The sequence below is a fragment of the Pseudophryne corroboree genome, chromosome 8 (assembly GCF_028390025.1).
Source record: "Pseudophryne corroboree isolate aPseCor3 chromosome 8, aPseCor3.hap2, whole genome shotgun sequence".
NCBI lineage: Eukaryota > Metazoa > Chordata > Amphibia > Anura > Myobatrachidae > Pseudophryne > Pseudophryne corroboree.
Genome location: NC_086451.1, coordinates 268,525,277 through 268,534,779, shown reverse-complemented (window position 1 = coordinate 268,534,779; position 9,503 = coordinate 268,525,277).

Genomic DNA, 9,503 nt, shown 5'->3' with positions numbered 1-9,503 from the left:
GATAGCCGTGGAGCTCCGATAACAGCATGGCAGGACCAGGATGGGGCCTATAAAGGGTCCACGGCGGGCATCCGTTGGAGCCCGACGTACGGGCCGGGCACGTCTCCTTCTCCCCCGGAGGCAGCGCCCCCCAGCGGGCCAAATCGGGTACTGCAATTTGTGGACGTTTCGCAGATGAGTGCGGACCGGGGCGCCCGCGGCCCAGCTGCACTTCCAGGGGCTCGGGGAGGAGATGGTTGAAGCCTGGGTGAAGCGCGCCCTCGGCCGTCCGTGTCGCTACCCGCCGGAGAACACCTCCGCCGGATCAGTAGGTACCAACGAGGCGAGCGAGAGAGCCGGGACTCTGTCCGGGGCCGAAAAGACCGTTTCCCTGGAGCTCCTGCGAAAGGACCCGTGACAGAAGATGCGCGGAGCTCAGAGATCAGCATGGGCAGGGCCTTCTTGCATCCGATTTTGCCCAGGCAGGGCTCCAGGAACCGGGTTACAAAAAGCAAAAAGCCCTGGAGCTCAAACGAAAGGTTTAGTGACAAGATAGCCGTGGAGCTCCGATAACAGCATGGCAGGACCAGGATGGGGCCTATAAAGGGTCCACGGCGGGCATCCGTTGGAGCCCGACGTACGGGCCGGGCACGTCTCCTTCTCCCCCGGAGGCAGCGCCCCCCAGCGGGCCAAATCGGGTACTGCAATTTGTGGAAGTTTCGCAGATGAGTGCGGACCGGGGCGCCCGCGGCCCAGCTGCACTTCCAGGGGCTCGGGGAGGAGATGGTTGAAGCCTGGGTGAAGCGCGCCCTCGGCCGTCCGTGTCGCTACCCGCCGGAGAACACCTCCGCCGGATCAGTAGGTACCAACGAGGCGAGCGAGAGAGCCGGGACTCTGTCAGGGGCCGAAAAGACCGTTTCCCTGGAGCTCCTGCGAAAGGACCCGTGGCAGAGTAGGCACGGAGCTCGGAGAGCAGCAGGGCCGGAGCTCGGAGAGCAGCAGGGCCAGGGCTCCCTCCCTTCCATAGGCTGCCCAGGCAGGGCTCCAGGAGCCCGGTACCAGCTCTCCCCGTCCAACAGCCTCCTCTCTGGAAGCGGAGAGCGGACGCAGTCGGGCTCCCGGACCGGGGCCCTGGGAGAGGGTTTGGGAGAGCCCTGCCGGGAGCCACCGGGACGGGCCCGTGCGGACGGGTGCGCGGCGCCCCCCGGTGGTCGAAGGCGGAACCGCGGAGGTCTCTCTATCTCTCTCTCTCTCTCTTTCTCTCTCTCTCCGGGACTCCCGGCCTCCCGTTCCCCCGACTCCCCCTTCCGAGGCCGAGACGGGGCAGCGCCGGGCGTCCGGCGGAGCCCGGCGCCAGGCCCGGCCCGTCCCCCTCTTCCCCCGGCGGCAGCGCCCCCCGGCGGGCCGAATCGGGTACTGCAATTCGCGGAAGTTCAGCCGATGAGTGCGGACGGGCACCCCTCGGGCCGGGAGGCGGCTCCAGGAGCCCGGGGAAGCGTCGGAGGACGCTCCGCGAGAGCGTCGCGCGCGCCGCCCGTCCCGCTACGCCCGAGGGAACCGGCCAGAGAGCATCACAGGTGGCGAACAGAGTCAAGCCGGAAAAGAGAAAACGGAGGGCTGCGGTTGACGCGAGAGAAGGGCCCCACGTCTCCCATTTCCGCAACCCGATCGATGTGGCACCCCGCGCCCCGGCGGGGAGGGACGATCGCTCGGCCGGAACCCAGGGGTCTCGGCCGGCTCCAGGCGAACCCGACCCTCCCTCTGCCCACGGCGCGCCCGGAACCCCTCCGCCCGGAGAGGGCGTCCGGTCCCCAGGCGTCCGCCCGAGCGCTCCGGTCTCCGGAGCCGGGCGGGCCCCGCACCCGTACCCCGTGCGGCGCGGTCTGCTCCGTCCGCCGGCACCCGCAGGCGTCCGACATCGCCAGGGGTGCCGGGGAAGCGTCCCCCTCGCCCAGCGAAGGGCGCTCGCCCCCGGACCCCGGCGGAGCACACGATTTCCCAGGAACCGAACGAGCGTCGCATCGAGATCCGAGGACGCGGCCAGCCCCGACGGCCGCTCCTCGCAAGCCCCAGGAGAGGGCCCTGCGCGCCGCCCCCGCTCCGGCGAGGCGGCCGCACGGAAGGGTTCGCCCGCCGGGCCTCCCCCGCCGCGGACGGGAGGGCCGGACGGGGCGGAGGTCAGAGCGAGAGAGAGAGAGAGCGCGGGAGAGGAGCCGAGTCTGGCGGCAGGGCGAGAGAGAAGCGCAGACTCGGAGCGAGACCGTCCAGGAGACGCAGGGAGAGCGGGAGGCGCTTTTCGGAGGGAGCCGGCGGAAGCTGCGGTCGCCCGTGCACCAGGCGGCGGCATCCCGGAAGGGCGACGGAGCCCCGCGAGATGGAACCTCTTTACACCCTTTCACCCCCCCGGGACAAGATGAAACCTGTCAGGCGTAGATCGGGATGAGGTGGGGCTGGGGGCAGTTGCTGCCGTCCCAGCGAAAAAAACCACCCCCCAGGACGGCTTGCACCGGTTTCCTAGCGAACAGGTTGTTGGGTGAGGCGAAAACAGGCGAAATCGAGCGTGGTGATGTCCCCCCTCCCCGGGGTGTCCGCCCGACGGCGCGGTGGCGGCCGGGCCCCGCCGTCCACTCTGACTCCGAGCTTCCCAATCGGCCCGACCGGGACGGCTGTCCTCCTCCCGTCCCCATCTTTTCCGAGCGCCCGCTCGGCTCGAGACCCGCCCCGGTCCGCCCCGCCGCAGTGCGCCGGCGGACGGAAAGCCCGGTCCGGCGGACCCGCCGCTTTCGAGACGGCGCGCGCCGCGGCGCCCCCGACGTTCGGGCGCGCGCCGGCCGATACCGAGAGCTACCTGGTTGATCCTGCCAGTAGCATATGCTTGTCTCAAAGATTAAGCCATGCACGTGTAAGTACACACGGCCGGTACAGTGAAACTGCGAATGGCTCATTAAATCAGTTATGGTTCCTTTGATCGCTCGACCCCGTTACTTGGATAACTGTGGTAATTCTAGAGCTAATACATGCCGACGAGCGCTGACCCCCAGGGATGCGTGCATTTATCAGTCCAAGACCAATCCGGGGGTTCCCGGCGGGTCGGCCCCGGCCTCCCGCCGCCCCCGGCCTCTCTGGCGACTCTAGATAACCTCGGGCCGATCGCACGTCCCCGTGACGGCGACGACGCATTCGGATGTCTGCCCTATCAACTTTCGATGGTACTTTCTGCGCCTACCATGGTGACCACGGGTAACGGGGAATCAGGGTTCGATTCCGGAGAGGGAGCCTGAGAAACGGCTACCACATTCAAGGAAGGCAGCAGGCGCGCAAATTACCCACTCCCGACTCGGGGAGGTAGTGACGAAAAATAACAATACAGGACTCTTTCGAGGCCCTGTAATTGGAATGAGTACACTTTAAATCCTTTAACGAGGACCCATTGGAGGGCAAGTCTGGTGCCAGCAGCCACGGTGGAAGGAGGTGTGTCAGAGCTCTGCACTAGAAGGGAGAGAAAGCTTGGTTTCTAGCAAGTATTCCCGGGGATTTTTCCCCCAAAACCATGGACCCTCCTGGGGAAGGTGGTCTGGAGGGGCCCCTGCCGGGACCTGGCCCTGGTCCCCATTTAATACCATCAGAAAGGCAGGTGGCTGAAAATGTTATGGAAAAAGAGTGTTTGCATGCAGCAAACGAATACACAGACCTGCTGCAAAGTCTGGAGGAGGTGGAAGCACAGGTCAGTAATCCGGTGGAGCCGGGTGCACCATTGGGAAAGCCCCAAAAGGTATGTGCCGAAGTACCTGGGGTAGCTTTGGTGCTGCCAAGCGGAAGGCAGCTAATACCCCCGAGTATGTTAACCCCCCCTTCTGCTGTGAAGGAGTCTGTTGCAGAGGTGCAGTTGGAGCCAGCATGTGGCCCGGTGAGCAGTAGTCCGGTGCTGCTTTTCCCAGCAGGTGTGGAAAGTGTGCAATCAGCAGTGGAAGAGGTGCACACACAGGGAATGCTGATGTTGGAATCTAGGATGGCTGCTGTGGGGGAAGCCAATATTGTAGGTACAGTGATTGAGAATGATGCTGTTTGCCAGGGGCTGGTGCACCAAACACTGGTTAGTACACTGTCAGATGACATGGATGTGGGTGCAATGGATCAGTGCCTTTCACAAGGTACTGTTGCAGGGGTGTCTGCTGAGACTGTTGGAGTGAAACCTCCCCATGATGAGGATAAGATGTCTGCATCATTAATATCTGACTCTGTGGATGTTTCTTGTATTATGGGAGAAGTTGCAGCACCCCAAACTGCTGAGGAGGAGTCTTCAGGTCCCCCTGTAGTGCCTGTGTGCATTGCAGACTTGGAGAAAGAGGTCCAGAGGATAAAGAAATGGATTACAATTAAGAAAAAAAAGCGCAATAGTGCTTTTAGCAGGGACCGTGCTATTTTTACTGCAGAGGTAATGGAGTTGGAGGAGAAGTTGAAAAGTGTCAGTAAGAAGCTCAATGTTGCCTTACAGTCCCAAAGTGCTTTAAGTGCAGAATTGCCTCCGAATTGTGAAGCTCAGCGCCCTGCATCAGAAATAGAGGGAGAGGATCCGACATACTCAGCCATTAGAAAGCTGGAGGGTGATGAGTCATGTGCATTACAGATCCCTGCTGCAGAGGAGAGAATGGAGGTTACTATGCCAGTTGTGACAAAGACATTTGGGGACATTGAGCCTGCATATAGCATTGGGCATGATGCTGAGGCGTTACCAGGTGCCTCCTCTAAGGGCATTGCCGATGAAGCAGACCCGGGTATAAGTAAGGCTGTGCTTAAAAGAAATGCTGTTGTGCTATTGCCTAAGATTGATTTATCTAAGTCTGCGCAGGGTATGCCGGCGCTTGACAAATCAGATCTAAGTGTTCCCAAGAGGCATTTGGTAGAGACCATTTTTGGGGATTTGGAAGTCCCAGTCAGAGCTTGGGGTGCACTTTCCCTTTTGGAGAAGAAAAATAGTGCTAGTATTAGCCCTGTGGGGGGTGCGGATATGGGTAGTGATACTGGTGGTTTGATTAGGTCTGGCCAGGTTCCAGCTATGCCTCCACCTGTTGCATCTGAATTGAATACCAAGAAGTCCCCTCTGTTGACCACTGGGCAAAATGTGGCTCAGCCCGCTGTGGTTGTCCCTGAGAATGCTTCCTATGCTAAGGTAGTGTCGGATAGGCCTCCTGTTAGTAATTTGGGTGGGGGTGGGCTCCCTAATAGTGGTGGCCAAATGGCTAAGCGCCGTAACGCGGTCCAGTTAAAGTGGGTGGGTGAGGGATCGCCCCCTTCAAGGTCGGAGTTTTTGAAGGCGGTGTTTAGCATGGGGTTTAAGCCTAGTGACCTCTTTGCCTGCATCCATCCTGTGGGGTCTCCCGATTTTGACTTAAGTTTTGAGGTGTACAATGGCCTGCAGGTTTTTTGGAGTACGTGGGGGGCTGTAAAGAACTTAGAGCCATGGGTAAACTACAAGGCATTCGCTATTACAAGGAAGGAGGTTGTGAAGGTCACCATTCTTGTAAGAAACGAGTCTGTCAGTAGTGTGGACCTGGCCTATTGGTTGTCACGGTTTACGGAGTCCATGGTCACCCCATTGTCTAAAGCCCCAGGTGAAATGGATGTATGGGGGGGTGCATGGGAAGGGAAGGTCCGTCTTAGAAATGGGGTGCACATCCCCTCAGCGGCATACATTGGGCGTGACCGTATACAATGTTTCTACCCAGGTCAACCCAGAATGTGTCACCGCTGTGGGGATTTCAGACATTTAAGTCGTGACTGCCCTGTATTGAAATGTTCCAGATGTAATGCGCTTGGCCATTTAGCTGGTGACTGTGGGAAAATTGTCTGTAATTTATGTGGAGTGGAGGGGCATACTTTTAGTAGATGTGGAATGGCTTTCCATAATTCCATGTTAGATGAAGAGATGGGGGCGGTAGCACAGAGGGTAGAGGAAGATGATCGCCAGGCACCTGTGTTGCCTCTGGCAGCTGCCCAGGTGGTAGCAACATCTTCTGTTTTGAGTGTCTCGAGTGAGGTTGCTGGGGGAAGTTCTTTCGGAGGTGGTGGGAAAGCTGAGGTTGAGCCTTTTAGGTTGGTTGTTGGGTCCAGGAGAGGAGGAAGAGGTAGGGGTAAAAGGGATGGTGATGATCTTATTTTGTCAAACCGGTTTGGGGCATTCTTAAGTGAGGAGGAGGACGAAGAAGGGGAGATTGTTAGGACTGATAATGGGGATTTGGTATTGCAGACCAGAGTAATGAGGCGGAGGAAGGTTTCATCTCATGCTACGTCCCCCTACCAGGTGGCTTCGGGGTCAGGAGGTGGTAAGGGTAAGAACAAGGATAAGGGAAAGAGGAGGAAAGTAGCAGGGGTGGCTTCTAGCAAGTTGGAGGATTTCTTGGTTGAGGGGAAGGTTAGTCAAACTGTGATGACAGTAGAGGAGTTAGCTCCTGCGGTGCAGAATTTGACCCATAAGGAGGTGGGGGCCTCCCCTTCCCTTCCTAACCCTGGTTCTGTACCTGCTGTTGTGCAGGGGACTGGAATGGGAGATCCTTGTCAGCCTCTTTCTGTAGCTCCTACAGTGTTGGAGGTTCTTCCCACCTCTGGTGCTCCAGACCCTTTAGGTTCTGAGGGGGGTTTGGGTGCTTCTAATGGTTGCCCCAGTGGGGTGGTTGATATATCTCTTGAAGATGGTAATATTGCTATGGTTCCTTCCTCCCCTGTGCCTGATGAGGGCTCTTCCTCGGATGAGGAAGTATTCTTGGAAGGTGACTCTCTGCCGGCTGGGGTGAGCATGAAGAGGTGGGGGTCATCAGATGAAGAGTCCCAAAAACAAGTAAAGAAGAAGTGAGCTGAGTCCTACTTCTACAGCCCTGAAGGATGGCTCCCCAGCCCATAAGATTTGCCACTATTAACGTGGCTTCTATTCTGTCAGAACGTGCTCGTCACATGGCCTTTATTTTTTTCAACACGCTTGTGGTTGATTTTTTATTTTTGCAAGAGACTAGGGTAGGTCGACTTGCCGATCTTCACAAGGCGAAAGCTGAGTGGAGACGCGGTCCCTCCTATTGGTCTCTTGCGGCCGAGCCGTACGGTGGGTTGGCGGTTCTTTTTACCGGCATGGTAAACATCCAGCGGGTCATTGAATTACAGGTAGGCAGGTGTATGATTTTGGATGTCAATCTGAAGGGGCATGACCTGAGGCTTATAAATATTTATGGTCCCCAAACTAAGTGGGACAGGAAGTGTCTCTTCAGGGAGATAAAGCCATATCTTTTTTCGGCCCGGCAGGTGGTTTTTGGTGGTGATTTTAACACTGTCCTTAGGCCAAAAGACAGGGGGGGTTCAAAGACTACCCTGGGCTATGATTCCCTTTTTTTAGATAGCATGGTTAGACAGGCAGGCCTGGTGGATGTGCATATTCGCCACTCCCCAGACCTCACGGGTTTCACCTTTTTTAGAGGTAGATGTAGGAGTAGGATAGATAGGTTTTTTGTTAAGGAGAATTCGAAAACTTCGGCTCCTGAGTTGAAGCCAGTAGAATTCTCTGATCACGTTTGCCTCTTTGCATCCTTGAATGCCTCAGAATCCCCTCAGAAAGGGCGGGGCCTGTGGCGTTTGAACTCTGAGCTCCTGAGGGAGGAAGAGATCAGACAGTCCTTCAGAGACTTCTTTGAATCTCAGGAGTCACTGTTGGAGGCTGGATGGAGTAGGTCTGAGTGGTGGGAAGTATGTAAAAAGAGAACTCGCAAGTTATTTCGCAACCTTGTAGCCAAAAAGAACTTGGTAAGGCAGAATATCTATCATGCCTTGAGGAAGAAACTTGATCTCTTGATTTCTGAGCAGGGAGATGGTGGGGAAATCTCCCGGGTGAAAGCTCTGATGAAGGAGTACCAGTATGACCGGTATGCTTCCTTGGTTCTGGAGAGGGATTATGGTAAATACCACTCGCCTGATCCCTACCAGAGCTGCAGGAACTCGGTTAACTGTAAGGAGGTGAGGGGGTTGCGTGATGACCGGGGTGTCCTTCGTGAGGATAAGGAAGGCATTCTGGGAGTTGTGCGATCCTTCTACTCTGACCTTCTGTCTGAGAAGCCACTCATCAGAGAGAGGATGGACCGGTTTCTGAGGGAGACTCCGGGGCTTGAGAGCCATGGCAGTGTTCTTGATTCCTTGGGGAGTGAGATAACGGTGGAAGAGGTCAGGATGGCCATAGACTCTTTGTCTATGAAGAAAGCCCCAGGACCGGATGGGTTAACCTCCGAGTTTTATAAGACCTTTGCTGACATCCTGGCCCCTCGTCTTATGGAAGTATTTAATGAGAGCCTGGGGGAGGGGTTGCTCCCTCCTTCCATGAGACTGTCTGCCCTTATCTTGCTTTCTAAAGGAAAGGATCCGTCTCGTATTGAGAACTGGCGCCCCATCGCTCTTCTTAATACAGATAGGAAGATTCTGGCAAAGGTGCTTTTTACCAGGCTGATGGAAGTTTCCGGGCTTTTGCTTTCCCCCTCACAGCACTGTACCGTGAAGGGTCGGAGCACATTTAGTGCTGTCCTTGGCGTCCGGGAGGCCGTGGAACGGTGCCGTGCTGAGAGATGGGGAAAGTACCTGCTGGCATTGGATCAGTCGAAAGCTTTTGATAGGGTTAACCATGACTACCTGTGGGCTCTACTTGAATGGTATGGCCTCCCAGTGAGGGTGGTAAATTGGCTGCATATCATCTACAGGCAAGCTGAGAGCTTCCCTCTGGTTAATGGTTGGGTGGGCCCTACCTTTGGAGTGGATTCGGGTGTCAGACAGGGCTGCCCCCTGAGCCCCCTCCTATATGTCTTTGCCATCGACCCCTTCATCAGAAGGCTGGAGGGTGGCATTGTAAGGGGGGTCCTGCTGAGCCCGGGTTGTCCTTTAAGGGTGGTGGCCTATGCAGACGATGTCACAGTCATCTTGTCAGATCCATCAGAGGCGGATGGTGTGATGTCGGCTGTCCAGGAGTACTCGGAGGCTTCGTGTTCTCAGGTCAACCAGGATAAGAGCGAAGTTTTCTGGATGGGGGAGGAGGGTCATGAGTTTGACCTTCCGGATGGCCTCCCCCTGGTAAGCCAGGAGATCAAAGTTTTAGGTATCAGATTTGGCCCGGGCGATTATGCCACCCGAAATTGGGATCTTAGGCTGGATGAGGCCAACCAGAAGGTAGTGCATTGGAAGAGATGGAAGTTGTCTCTCAGGGAAAGGGTTGATCTTATTAAGACTTTCCTGATCCCTATTTTTTTATATGTCAGTTATGTGTGCCTTTTGCCGGAATCTAGGTGGACCAGGATTTATGCTCTGTTTTTCCAGATGCTCTGGGGAAATAGGCTGAATCTAATCAAGAGGGTTGTCACCTACAGGTCGAGGAGGGAAGGAGGCCTGGGAATGGTCAACCCAGTGCTATTCTTTTTGTTGACCTTCCTTAAATTACATTTGGAAAGCTTCCAGTTGGAGGCCCCTCCTCGATGGGTAGAGGGCTTTAGAGTCTGGATGTCCCC